Raw genomic sequence first — 15,357 nt, 5'->3', positions numbered from 1 at the left:
CAACCCTCTGTGTGAAAAGGTTACCCCTCGGATTCCTATTAAATCTTTTCCCCTTCACCTTGCACCTATGTCCTCTGGTCCTTGATTTCCCAACTGGTTAAAAGACTGTGCATCTACCCGATCTATTCCTCTCATGATTTTGTATACCTCTATACGATCTCCCCTCATCCTCCTACGGTCCATGAAATAGAGACCCAGCCTCCTCAACCTCTCCCGATAGCTCATACCCTCTAGTCCTGGCAACATCCTCGTAAATCTTTTCCGAACCGTTTCAAGCTTGACAATATCTTTCCTATAACATGGTGCCCAGAACTGAACACAATATTCTAAATGCGGTCTCACCAACATCTTATAAGTTATAGTACTTCTACTCCTAGATCCCTCTGCTCTACAACACTACCCAGAGGCCTACCATTCACTGTGTAGGTCCTGCCCTTGTTCGACGTCCCTAAATGCAACACCTTACACTTCTCTGTATTAAATTGCATCAACCATTCTTCCGCCCACCTGGCCATTCAATCCAGATCCTGCTGCAATCGTTCAAAATCAGCTTCACTATCTGCAAAACTACTAACTTCTGTATCATCTGCAAACTTGCTAATCTTGCCCTGTATGTTCTCATCTCATCTGAATATTGTTAGGTCTCTGTGCATGAACAACTTATTTACCACATTGCCTTACAGGGAACCATAGGTTTCCATATTCCATACCTCAAAACTTCACAGTGTCATATGCCCAGGTCATGGAAGGATTATTTCACGTCTCCCACAAAGAGAGCATAGCTTGCATCCATGCAAATTCTTATAATTTTACACTTGATTCAGAGAAAATGAATGAAGATGAAATTATTCTATGTCAGAACACATTGTCCAACTAGTAGAAGAGGAGACAGACGCAAAATTCTGGAGTAACTCAGCGGGATCAGGCAGCATCTCTGGAGAGAAGGAATGGATGACGTTTCGGTCGAGACCCTGCTTCAGACTGATGTCAGGGGAGTGGACGGTACAAAGATAAAATGTAGTCGGAGACAGTTGGACTGGTTGGAGAACTTTGAAGAAGTCCTGTCGCCGACGAGAGTTCAGCAACATCTTCTCTCACTGTACCCCCTCTGTGATTCCTCATGCTCCGACTCAATTACCACGTTTTAACCCAGACCCGCTACCAGAGCCGCATTTGTTTTGTTGGTACTTGCCTGCGCCTCCATCTTCCACCTCAGGGATTCCAGTTCCGGTTCCAGACTTCCCAGTTTGGACCCAACCGACCCAACAGGTTCCAACAGTCGATCTGCCACTTTTCACAACAGTTCTCATTCCCTCGCTCTGACTCTCTGACTCCTGGCCTCGCTCACCCACACCTGCAACGGACCCCAACTGTAGTTCATTCTACAGCAGATGCACGGCATCAACAAGCACTTCCTTTCCTACCTGGACTCCACAAAGGATCGCAAGCTTGCTCGACTCCAGACCGGTCCCTCCGCCGACACTCCTCGACTCGACCGCTCGCAGGCCAGTGGCCGCAGTCCTGGAATGCGTCGCCTGCACGAGACCCGCAACGCCATTGCCGCCACGTGAAGCAGCACCAACACTCACCTTCTCTCCGACCCCTCATCGCTTTCCCCACCGATCCCAGGCCCGGTTCACCGAAGCTGCAGCTGCCGCCGACCTTATCCACTTTCCCGGTGCTACAACCGCAGCTACCACAGAATCTCGCCTCCCGGGGCCGCTGCCGCCGACCTTCACCGCCTCCCCGGCCATCTGCTGACCGGGGCTATTGATGCTTTGCCTGTTGACCCAGACTCCAGCCCCCAGCGGGCCTCCACCTGCGACTCCGCCGACCCACACCACTCCACCACCCACCAGCGGGCCGCAGCCATTGCCTTTCTTGAGTTCCAGGCTCAGCACCGGGCCCACAGCCTCCACGATGCAGACTCCAACACCATGTGGTCTGTATCTGCTGGGTCCGATTGCTCCCCCCCCACAAAAAATACTTAAGTGGGGGTTCCACTGGTTCATCCCCCTCCCCTTTTAAACAGGTGGCCCCAGCTACTCCCCACCCATACAATAGTCCTCATGCTCCCCTGTTCTCTGAACACCCACTATCCTCCCCACCAGACATCGCCTCGGCCTCATCTACTCACCTGCCCTCCTCCGACCCCAACCTCTATCCTTACCTTGGCAGTTCACTCACCGTGCTCCTATGCAGTGAGTCCACCAAGTTTTGTTATGATCGGTTAAATGTCGTCAAAGTTAGCAAGGTTTAAAAATCTTAAAAACTGCGCATGCAAATACGCCAGCATTTTGTGTCTATCTTCAATATAAACTAGCATCTGTAGTTCTTTCCTACACAGTAAGAGAGGAGGGCAGACACAAAATGCTGGCGAAACTAGCGGGTGAGGCAGAGAAGGAATTGGCGATGTTTCGGGTCGAGACCCTTCTTTAGACTGATGTCAGGGGAGGGTATAGGACAAGGAGACAATGGGACGAGTGTGAGATCTGGGAGGGATGGGGGGGGGGCGGAATGAAGATAGAAAGCAAGGGCTACCTGGAGCTAGAGAAGTCAACGTTCATACCACTGGGGTGCAAACTACCCAAGCAAAATATGAGGTGCTGTTCCTCCAATTTGCACTGGTCCTCACTCTGACAACGGAGGAGGCCCAGGACAGAAAGGTCAGATTGGGAATGGGAGGGAGAGTTGAAGTGCTGGGCCACCGGGAGAACAGCTTGGTTAAGACAGACTGAGCGGAGGTGTTCAGTGAAACGATCGCTTGGTCTCGCCGATGCAGCAGATGAGGCTGGAGGAGGTGCAAGTGAACCTCTGCCTCACCTGGTAAGACTGTTTGGGTCCTTGGATGGAGTCGAGGGGGGAGATAAAGGAACAGGTGGTGCATCTCCTGCGGTTGCAGGGGAAAGTGCCTGGGGAGGAGGTGGTTTGGGTGAGAAGGGACGAGTTGGCCAGGGAGTTACGGAGGGAACGGTCTCTGGGGAGAGCAGAAAGGGGAGGAGATGGGAAGATATGGCCAGTAGTGAGATCCCTTTGGAGGTGGTGAAAATGTTGGAGGATTATATGTTGTATATGACGGCTGATGGGGGTGGAAGGTGACCGCGGGGCCTGTGGACTTTAACACCGTAAGAAGTGGGCGACTCGGGAGCGCCATACCACGGTTCCAATCCGTCCCGACGTCGGAGTTTCGATCATCCCGACGAGAGGGCCTGGACATCGGACCATCGGCAACGGCAATTGCGGAGGGTTCAAGGCCTCGACCACCGTGAACAAAGAGGAAGATGACTGAACTTTATTGCCTTCCATCACAGTGAGGAATGTTGATTCCACTATGGTGGATGTTTATGTTAAATGTTATGTTATGTGTGTATTATGTTCTTTTCACTTAGTATGGCTGTATGGTAACTCAGATTTCACTGTACCCTTAGTTGGTTGTGACAATAAATGCAAATTTTAACTTGAACTAGAGGGATTGTAAGTCCATGGAGAAGATAAGCCAGTTGGAAATTGTGCCAAGAGCACCTGAAGTGCCATGGATGTAAAAAGTGATTTTTTTAAATGACAAAAAAGCACTGGTATGCATGATTAATAAACATGTATCTGGGAAATAAATAATGACATTTAACTTTTTAGAGGTACCATACATGTCCCATCACAAAGAAAAGCACTGGTATATATAAAACAACACTGCAGGTGATGGAAATCTGAAGTACCAGCAAATACTGGAAACTCTCAAGAGGTCAAGCAGTATCTGTGGAAAGAGAAACATTAGAGTTAACATTTCAGGTTCAGGACAGTGCCAAAGTTGTAAGTGTACAGGTACCGGACAAGGGGAGACAAAATAGAATCAAAGCAGAAAGAAATAAGTTCTGTGAAACAGGTCAGGATGAAATAATAGGTCTCTCAAGGAAGCTGTACTTGTGGATCTTAGGAGGTAGAAGCAGTCTACGGTGCAGGTTGCACCAGTTCTGTTGATCATCATCAAATTATTTGGCAGTTGCCTGTTTTCTATGCATCTCAATGGTTCTATGGTACTTTATTGTCACGAGTACCCAAATACTGTACTGTGAAATTATTTTTTTGTGTACGGTTCAGTGACAATCCTACAAAACTATACCTTAGGCACAGTGATACTAAGTATATGGTGTAAGATGGTAGACCACAATGAGTTAGTACACAAATTGCCACGGTTTAGATGCCATCATGCATGCTTCAAATCTGGAATTTTAAAACACATTAGAATCTTAACTTGGCCATAGAGGCCTTTGTCCTGGTGGCAGCACTAGGTTGGTGTTGCAGTTGTTATTCTGGCCAGGCAATGTGTTGATGTTCTCTACTGCTGCTCCGCCACACTGTGCCATTGCAGACTGTCTATTCTGTACACTTGGCCACTTGGGAAAGTGCCCGATCTAATGGAGACCCAGGTTGCTTCAGGGAAATTGTATACATAGGAACTACACTCATAGATAAATGAAAATGTCTGCTAAAGATCCAGACAAGACACATACAGATACAGACAAGACAAGACACAGACAAGTTGGTAGATAATAAGGCTGAATGCCGTGGAGCGAAGAGCTACTAAAACAATTAGGTCATTGACTGACTAGGCTCAATACTGGTATCACACTCTAGGTGGAGATTAAAAAGTGTTTGTCTGGTGGTATTTTTGCCTATTTGAGATAGAGATCAGTTCTAAAAATAAATGTGTATTTCTACAGTAACTTTTAAATGATTCGGACTTCTACTACTTAAATATCTTAAATAAGTATTGTGACTTGGCGGTAGACAAAAGTGCTGGAGAAACTCAGCAGGTGCGGCAGCATCTATGGAGCGAAGGAAATAGTGCCTATTCCTATTTCCTTCTCTCCATAGATGCTGCCATACCCGCTGAGTTTTGCCAGCATTTTTGTCTACCTTCGATTTTCCAGCATCTGCAGTTCCTTCTTAAACATTGTGACTTGGAAGCAAACACGACAATCATTCTGTATCGGGAACATGTAAAGAACAATAGCATAAATAGTCGACAGTCTCCTGTGTCATTATTGAAGAAGATAATTTGGTCAGAGGAGTAGATAGTCATTGAGATATTTAATATTCATTATCCCCTGAACAGGTGAAAGGGACCTTGATTCAACATTTTTGCCTTAGGTACCATACCTCCAAAGTATTTCTTCAGTACTATAGTGGAGTGAGTTACTTGAGATTATAGATATTTATTCTGTAATATTTAGTTTTGTTAGATACTGTTTAGTTGCATTTAGCAGTATACTAGACTAAGTGGGACCCATTGGGTCCCATATTCACACGGGAGGGCTGGTCCCCCGACGCAATATTCCACCTCTCCACCAATTCCAATATTGGTGGCCAGTGGGGGGGGGGGGCTTTCTGGAGTGCTGGTATGGGTTCTTGGGGTGGCAGCTCAGTCCCTCAAGCCTGATCTGTTGGCAGCTCACTCACAGCTGGTGGGCTGGCAGTTGACTCATGACTATTCCTTGAAATTCCATTTCAAGCAGGGTGCAAGTCCACCAAATTCAAATCCATATTCCTAACATTTCAAGCAGGGTGCAAGGCCACCGAATTCAAGTGCAGTTTCATATCACTTCAAGCTGGATCCAAGACCACCAAGTACAAGTGCAGTTTCATACCACTTTCAGCAGAGTGCAAGGTCACCAAATTCAGTGCAGTTTTCTTCCACTTCAAGCAGGGTCCAAGGCCACCAAATTCAAATGCAGCTTCATACCATTTCATGCAACTTCATACCACCATAAAACCACACATAACACCAAACTCACAGTTCAGTAGACATTCATTGTGTTCAGTCGATTCACAGTTCAGCCAGTCATGACCTCTCCCTCCCCCATCATGCAGAGACTGAGCCACACCCACACTTCTGGGTTTTATAACCCCTCCCCCTCCCACTGGAAAAGGTGTGCCTTTCAGGGCGTGATTGACAGGAGAGAGTTCTCAACATTTTTTAAACACTAATAACACTTTTATTTTTCATTGATGGGAAGAATTCTTTGCACCTGCTCAGCGGAGGGGGGACTGAGTAAGATTGCCAAAAATCACAGCCGTAAGTGGTAGCGTTTTATCTAAAATCAATATAAAGTGCAAACAGAAAGTAAGTGCATTTGCAGTAGTGCCTTTTAACTTCAAGCCAAATCACCCAAGCTACCATTTGCAGTAAGTAGTGCCTTTCAACTTCAAGCCAAAGCTCCCAAGCCACCATTTGCAGTAAGTAAAGCCTTTCAACTTCAAGCCAAAGCTCCCAAGCCACCATTTGCAGTAATTAGTGCCTTTCAACTTCAAGCCAAAGCACCCAACACAACCATTTGCAGGCAGTGCAGAGAGAATGGGGCTGCAGAGAGAATGGTGATTTTTTTAAAACTTCAAGCCAAAGCTCCCAAGGCACCATTTGCAGTAAGTAGTGCCTTTCAATTTCAAGCCAAGCACCCAAGCCACCATTTGCAGTAAGTAGTGCCTTTCAACTTGAAGCCAAAGCACCCAAGCCACCATGTGCAGTAAGTAGTGCCTTTCAACTTCAAGCAAAACACCCAAGTCACCATTTGCAGTAAGTAGTGCCTTTCAACTTCAAGCCAAAGCACCCAAGCCACCATTTGCGGTAAGTAGTGCCTTTCAACTTCAAGCAATGAACCCAAGCCATCATTTGCAGTAAGTTGTGCCTTTCAACTTTAAACCAAAGCTCCCAAGCCACCATTTGCAGTAAATAGTGCATTTCAACTTCAAGCCAAAGCACCCAAGCCACCATTTGCAGTAAGTAGTGCCTTTCAACTTCAAACCAAAGCACCCAAGCCACCATTTGCGGTAAGTAGTCCCTTTCAACTTTAAACCAAAGCTCCCAAGCCACCATTTGCAGTAAGTAGTGCCTTTCAACTTCAAGCCAAAACATCCAAACTACCATTTGCAGGCAGTGCCTTTTTACTTTAAAAAAAAACATATTTTCATTTTCAAACCACATTAAGGGCACCCACAGTTGTGTAGACATTTGTTCAGTGTCATTCAGAGCTCAGAGAGACATGAGACATGACCCTTGGTTTCATCCATCTTGCAGACATTGAGTGAGGCACACCACTTCCTGGTTTTATAGTCCCTCCCCCTACCTCCAGCAGGTGCAGCAGAGAGAATGGTGATTTTTTTAAACTTCAAGCCAAAGCTCCCAAGCCACCATTTGCAGTACGTAGTGACTTTAAACTCCAAGCAAAAGCACCCAAGCCACCATTTGCAGTAAGTAGTGCCTTTCAACTTCAAGCCAAAGCACCCAAGCCAAGTCACCATTTGCAGTAAGAAGTAGTGCCTTTCAACTTCAAGCCAAATCCACCCGCCACCATTTGTAGTAAGTAGTGCCTTTCAACTTCAAGCCAAAGCACCCAAGCCACCATTTGCAGTAAGTAGTGCCTTTCAACTTCAAGTAAAACACCCAAGCCACCATTTGCAGTAAGTAGTGCCTTTGAACTTCAAGCCAAAGCTCCCAAGCCACCATTTGCAGTAAGTAATGCCTTTCAACCAGGCCAAAACACCCAAACTACCATTTGCAGGCAGTGCCTTTTTACTTAAAAAAAAACATATTTTCATTTTCAAACCACATTAAGGGTACTCACAGTTGTGTAGACATTGATCAGTGTCATTCAGAGCACAGAGAGACGTGACCCTTGGCTCCATCCATCTTGCAGAGAGTTAGTGAGGCACACCACTTCCTGGTTTTATAGTCCCTCCCCCTCCATCCAGCAGGTGCAGCAGAGAGAATTATGATTTTTTTAAACTTCAAGCCAAAGCTCCCGCCACCATTTGCAGTAAGTAGTGCATTTTGAACTTTAAACCAAAGCTCCCAAGCCACTATTTGCAGTAAATAGTGCATTTCAACTTCAAGCCAAAGCACCCACGCCACCATTTGCAGTAAGTAGTGCCTTTCAACTTCATGCCACCATTTGCAGTAAGTAGTGCCTTTCAACTTCAAGCCAAAGCATCCAAACAGCCATTTGCAGGCCGTGCCTTTTTACTTGAGTGAGGCACACCACTTCCTGGTTTTATAGTCCCTCCTCCTCTCTCCAGCAGGGACAGCAGAGAGAATGGTGATTTTTTTTAAAACATTAATATCTCTCTGATTTGTCATCGATGGTAAAAATCCTCCGCACCCGTAAGGCAGAGGGGGGCTCTGTGCGAGGTGGTCAAAAATGACAGCCGTAGGTGGCGGCGTTCTGTCGGAAATCGCAGCACAGTAGGCCAAAAGCGGTCAAGATTAGAGATTTATTAATATAGAAAGTGCACTGTTCCTGGCATTAAGCAGCATTACATTGGCTGAGAAAGTAATTGCAGATCTGACAGTTACAATTATAAACATTTTCATTGTTTTATTGTGTGTTCTGCATCAGCTTTGTCTGCTCCACAAGGAAAATGAATGAGCCATTGCAAATATCAGTGAAAATGCTTAATGTTGATTGTTGTCATGTCAATGCAGTTGTATGAATTCCTGATCCATCTATTAATATTTATCCAGCTGTTTTACTTACTACAACCTTTTGAACAAGCAAACAAAAAAATCAGTCAAAGCTTAACGTGGGCAGTAGTTCTAAAATAAATCCCTGCCAAAAAGTTTATTTATGCCTGAACTTTATAAAGTGCGTGGTTCCAAACAAATTATCATTCCATAGAATATTCACCTCCAGAATATTCACCAACTTCATCAAAACTTTTCTTTCCGACACTCTGGGTAATCTTTAACACCACCGCAATGCGCGACTGCCCGCGGGCACCATAGCGGAGACGTGTAGGTGGCAATGTTCGAGGGCGAGTGGTAATCTTGAATCAATATTTGTATATCATCTGAGAAATAAATATCTAAGTTGCTGCGCATTTACACTGAACCACTGTGGCAGGGCTTGCATGCTATGGTTTCCTGCAAGATGTATAATGAATAACTACAGACTGATTCCTGGGATGTCAGGACTTTCATATGGAGAAAGACTGGATAGACTCGGTTTGTACTCACTAGAATTTAGAAGATTTAGGGGGGATCTTATAGAAACTTACAAAATTCTTAAGGGGTTGGACAGGCTGGATGCAGGAAGATTGTTCCCGATGTTGGGGAAGTCCAGAACAAGGGGTCACAGTTTAAGGATAAAGGGGAAATCTTTTAGGACCGAGATGAGGAAAACGTTTTTCACACAGAGAGTGGTGAATCTCTGGAATTCTCTGCCGCAGAAGGTAGTTGAGGCCAGTTCATTGGCTATATTTAAGAGGGAGTTAGATGTGGCCCTTGTGGCTAAAGGGATCAGGGGGTATGGAGAGAAGGCAGGTACCGGATACCGAGTTGGATGATCAGCCATGATCATATTGAATGGTGGTGCAGGCTCGAAGGGCCGAATGGCCAACTCCTGCACCTATTTTCTATGTTTCTATGTTTCTATATGTATCCCTTTGCTAATTTACATTTGAGTATAGAAGCCTATTAAAGCTGACATTATAGGGCTAATTTTCTGAATTTGCATTTACAATTATCATGGAATTCAAATGTTTTTTGAAGATAACCATTCCTCAAAGTGAATTAACATTTGTACATAATTCATAAAAGCATGATGAGCTTTTCGCTGAAGCCTAACATTATGCCAAAATGATTTTAGTTTATTAATGATAATATAGTTTGTGGCTTTTGTTCCGGCACTTCTCATGCAGCCTTAATAATAAACCAGAATACCTTTATGTGAAGGTACACAAAAATGCTGGAGAAATTCAGCGGTTGCAGCAGCATCTATGGATCCTTCGCTCCATAGATGCTGCTGCACCCGCTGAGTTTCTCCAGCATTTTTGTGTACCTTCGATTTTCCAGCATCTGCAGTTCCTTCTTGAATACCTTTATGTGAGATTGGTCAGTTCATGTTGTAACTTGAGTCACTTGGTTTTCTTGCCTCTGACAGAAAATAGCAGGTTCCAATCCCAATTTAGTCCAACAAATTATTTTAGTACTTTCTTCAGAGTCATGTGTGTTTAATTGTCATATGCAGCAGCAACGGAACAATGCTAAGGTTCGAAGTTCCCACCTGCTTTACAAGAGCATTGTGGGGACCTCAATATAGAACATCTCACTATGTGTGCTGAGATTCCCACCTGTCCTTTCAAAACAGATGGGACCCTCAATCCATTGTAATGAGAGGTTGAAAATGTCCGCAAAACTCCAGCCAGTTGTTCCGCGAAGGTGAGAAGTACATCAGCCAGATGCCTTCCAAGGGTTCACCTTCATGAAGGATCATCTGACATCACATCATCTGACATTGTCGTCAGGGACTGTAAGTACCTGAGAAGGTGTGTTGACGTTCTCCCTTTTGAAGCAAGCATAGAAAATATTGAGCTTGTCTGGAAGTTATGCCTCGTTGTTGATTACTTGGTTTTGCCTTGTAGGAAACCATGGCATGCATGCCCTGTCACAGCAGCTGAATGTTTATCCCTTCCACGTGCGGCAGGATGGTAGGCGCTATGCCGCTTAAGAGATGACATACTTGGTTTGCCTATTTTAGGTGTTGTCAGCCATGCTGTGGCACCAATCCTCCCTACCTTCAACAACTTTTTGTAAAATTAAAAATGTTGAAATCATTCATTCAGTTTGTTTAGAGATACAGTTTGTGGAAGCAGGCCCTTCAGCCCACCGAGTCTACACCAACTATCGATCACCGTACATTCATTCTATGTTATCCCAGTTTTGCATCCTACTGACTAGAAGCATTTACAGAAGCCAATTAACCTACAAACCTGCACATCTTTGAAATGTGGGAGGAAACTAGAATACCTGGAGAAAACCCACAAGGTCAGAGGGAGAATGTACAAACTTTCCACATAGGCAGGATTAAATCCTTAATTCCTTACTCCAAGAAGGTCAGAGCTGAACCTATTTGTTAATCTACTATGAAGTGAAAGTTGCAGCTTCAGTATATAAGTACATTTACAACAGCCTTGCAGCTAAAGCAAGCAAATGCTTAGTTTCCATCATTAGGAATAAAGGTCTATTTACCATAAATGGGTCAGTTAATTGCTCAACTTTCACATGGCCACTAGAGAGCAGTATGATACACTATTAACAATAGTGGAACAAAATACACTAAACATCTCAGAATATGACTAGAATCAGAACCAGAATCAAAATCAGATTTTATTCGCCAAGTATGTTTTGCAACATACGAGGAATTTCACTGTTTTGTTTAAGAAGGAACTGCAGATGCTGGAAAATCGAAGGTACACAAAAATGCTGGAGAAACTCAGTGTGTGCAGCAGCATCTATGGAGCGAAGGAAATAGGCAACGTTTCGGGCCGAAACCCTTCTTCAGATAGAAGAACGGTTTCGGCCCGAGTGTACCTTTGCCTAACCTGAAAGAATTGTCAGAGTCCCTGAACAGGTGTATAGAGACAGGTGTTGCATCTCCTGCGGATGCAGTGGAAGGTATCTGGGGTGGTTTGGGTGGGAATGAATGAGTTAACCAGGGAGTAGCGGAGGGAACAGTCTCTGTGGAAGGTGGAAAGGGGTGGAGATGGGAAGATGAGACTAGTGGTGGGATCCCATTCGCAGTGGTGAAAATGTCGGAGGATTAAGTGTTGTATGCAACGGCTGATGGGGTGAGTGGTAAGGACTAGGGGGACTGCCTCTGTTGCGATTAGGGGGAGGGGTAGCAAGGGCGGAGCTGTGGCGTACCGAGGTGACATGAGTGAGGGCCTCATCTATGATGGGAGAGGGGAACCCCCATTCCCTAAAGAATGAGGACATCCCGGATATCCTGGTATGGAACATCTCATGTTGGGTGCAAATGGAGGAATTGGGAGTAGGGGATAGTCTTTGCAGGAAGCAGGGTGGGATGAAGTGTAGTCGAGATAATTGTGGGAGTCAGTGGGTTTGTAATAGACGCCAGTCGATAGTCTATCTCCTGGGATGGAGACTGAGATCAAGAAAGGGGAAGGAGGTGTCGGAGAACTTGTGTGCAGGATGGAAATTGGTAGTGAAGTTAATGAAGTCCATAAGTTCTGCATGGGTGCAGGAGGTGGCACCAATGGGTGCAGGAGGTGGCATCAATGTAATGGAGATAGAGTTCGGAGGTAGGGCCAGTGTACGCCTGAACCAGGGTTTGTTCAACGTACTCTACAAGCAGGCGCAGCTGGGGCCCATGCGAGTGCCCATGGCGATGCCTTTGATTTGGAGGAAGTGGGAATAGTTGAAGGAGAAGTTGTTAAGGATGAGGACAAGATCTGCTAGGCGAGAGAAATTAGATGATTCTGCGGTCGAGGAAGAAACAGAGGGCTTTAAGGCCTTTAAGGCCTTCATGGTGGGGGATGGAGGTGTAGGGTGACTGAACATCCATAGTAAAGATGAGGGAGTGGGGGCTCAGAAAACGGAAGTCATTAAAGAGGCGAAGGGCATGTGAGGTATCTTGGACATAGGTCGGGAGGGATTGGACCAGGGTGGATAGCAGGCAGGGTAGGCAAGGTAGGCAGTGCCTACCCTGACTAAAATTATAAAATTGTAATAATATATATGTAAAACATATATAAATTGGTCATAAATAGTAAAGGCACTTGAGAATTATGCCTCCCTAAGAGATCGATCTCTTAGGAAGGCATAATTCTCCCGTGCCTTTCATCAGCAGTATGTTTTAAACGTGGAAGTATGTGCTACTCACGTGCCGTTGACGCTGCTTCAAGCCATCAGTGGGAACGGTCCGTAAAGGCAGCTGAAATTCTGCCATTACACTGTAGACTGCGTGCATGTGCTGCGCTGCGCAATGCGCAATGTGCATGCGCATCAGCCTACTGCGCATGTGCATGCGCATGCGCAATTTTCTTGGTGGGATTTTCAAAGATGGATAGTAATTACCTGAAGAGTTTCTCGAAGCAAACTTACGAGGAAAAGACCAAAATAATTAAAAATGGCAGACCAATGCCGCACATTAAAGAACTTCAACAGCGCAAAGGAACAAAAATAATGAGAACATTTAAAGCAGCTTGGGACAATAGGAAAGAGTGGCTATGTAGTTGTATTTCAACAAATAGATTGTTTTGTATCGCGTGCCTGTTATTTTCTGTATCTAGTGGAACTGTATGGGTAGCAGGTGGATACAGTGATTTAAATAATTTGCCTAATGCTTTAAACAAGCACGAGAGATCTGCTGTGCATTATGAAAGCCAAATAGCATTAAAGATATTTGGGTCTACACTGATCCACTTGCTCATAGATAAGCAGAAGCAACTTAGTTTCGATATTCACAATGGAAAAAGTTAAGGAGAACAGAGAGGTGCTATAAAAGTTAATATGTGCTACTTGCTTTTTGATCAGACAAGAACGTGCTTTTCGCGGTGATAATGAAAACAAAGAATCGCTAAATCGTGGAAACTATATTGAGTTACTGGAATATACAGCAACATTTGATGAAATATTGGCAAATCATTTACAGAGTTCATCTGTTTTTTCTGGCATTTCTAACAAGATACAAAATGACTTGATTGAAGCAGTAGGCACAGTTGTAGAAAATAATATTAAAGAAGAGATCGCAAAAGCCCCATTCATTGCCATAGAAGTGTATGAATCCACTAATATTTTAAATACAGCTCAGTGCTCTACAGTATTCCGGTATATATTGGACTGAAATTAAAGAAGCATTTATAGGCTTTGACAAACTTAAGGACAGAACTGCTACTAGTGTAACAGGATGCAAATAAATATTCTTGTGCTGAGAAACTTGTAGCACAGACATACGATGGAGCAATGGTAATGGCATCAAACTTAAATGGTGTTCAAGCTAAAGTAAGAGAAAAGGCACCATCAGCTTTATTTACCCACTGCTATGCTCATAAGTTGAATCTTGTTCTGTCTCAGTCAGCTAAATTCATACCTGAATGTACCGGCCCATTCAAGACCATTGACGCTCTTGCCTCATTTTTTAGTCATTCTACAAAACAAACGCAATTTCTTGATGAAATAGTGCAGAAACGCATTCCAAAGGCAGCACCAACCAGATGGACTTCAAACTCAAAGCAAATCCAAACTATTTTGCAATATCATGGAGACCTCTATAAACTTTTTGACAGCATTAACAGCAATCCTTTATTGTGTGATCCTGAAACTTTGGTGAGGAGCAATGGGCTTTATGCTTGGCTAACAAAAGATTCTACATACTTTCTTCTTATGGTTTATAATGACATTTTCATTAAAACGGACACTCTCAACAACATTTTGCAAACTAAAATGATAGATATTCATTATTGCATTGAAAGAATCATTGAAACAATACATTCGCTTGAGGATCTGTGCCAATATTTTGATGACATTCATGAAAAGTTTAAAGAATATTGCAAAGAAAATGACCTGGCTGAATCAAAATCTCGTTCAAAACGTCCAATTAAAGAAGAGAGAGCACGAATATTTGATCTGATATTGGTTGATATATTGATGCATATGGAAGCAAGATACAGCGACTTCAAAAAGTTACAATTCATTTCCTTAGTGGATGGAAACAAGTTTCAAAATCTTGCTTGCCAAATTGATCAGGAGGCAATAGAAAGTTTAGAAAGAAACTACGGTAACTTCTTTGATGTCATAAGACTGAAAGCGGATCTAGCTGGAATTTATAATGCACAAGTGTTTCGGGATAAATCATTTAAAGATTTACTTGTTTTTATATTTCAAAATGTACTGGAACAAATGTTCCCTGAAGCCATGAAGCTGAGACAATTAATTTTAACAATTCCTGCTACACCAGTTTTTGTTGAGAGATCATTTTCAGCTTTGAAAAGAATTAAAAGCTTCACCAGGAATAGAATGTCCAATGAAAGGCTTTCATCACTTGCTTTAATTTCTATTGAAAAGGAAAGATTTACTCAGATGGAGCAAAGTCCCACTGCTAATTTCTATGAAAAAGTTATGGATATTTTTGCTGCAAACAAAGAGAGAAGAATAGATTTTGTGTACAAATAATATGGTAAGTAAATTTATTTGAGCTAGATGTTTTAAAATACTTTATTAAGAGATAGGATCTATTGAAGACAAATTACTTGATAAAAGTCGAGAGAACAATCTGCGCATGCGTGGTTTCCACGATTTAAACAAAAAGCCGATGACAGTTTACCGGGGAGGGAACAATCTGCTCATGCTATGTTTCTATGTCTCTATGATTCTATGCGCAGTTCCCACGATTAAAAAAAAAGACGTCTGACAGCTCACTGGGGAGAGAATAATCTGCGCATGGCGGTTTTCAAGATTTTTAAAAGCCACTGCCTACCCTGGCTAATTACTCACGGCCACTGCCTGGTGGATAGGAAGGAGTCGAGGTATGTGGAAATCATTTCAGTGGGACAGGAGCAGGCAGA

Source organism: Leucoraja erinacea, chromosome 5 (assembly GCF_028641065.1).
Source record: "Leucoraja erinacea ecotype New England chromosome 5, Leri_hhj_1, whole genome shotgun sequence".
Lineage (NCBI taxonomy): Eukaryota > Metazoa > Chordata > Chondrichthyes > Rajiformes > Rajidae > Leucoraja > Leucoraja erinaceus.
The sequence above is the reverse complement of the archived record's forward strand: the minus strand, read 5'-3'. Positions refer to the sequence as shown.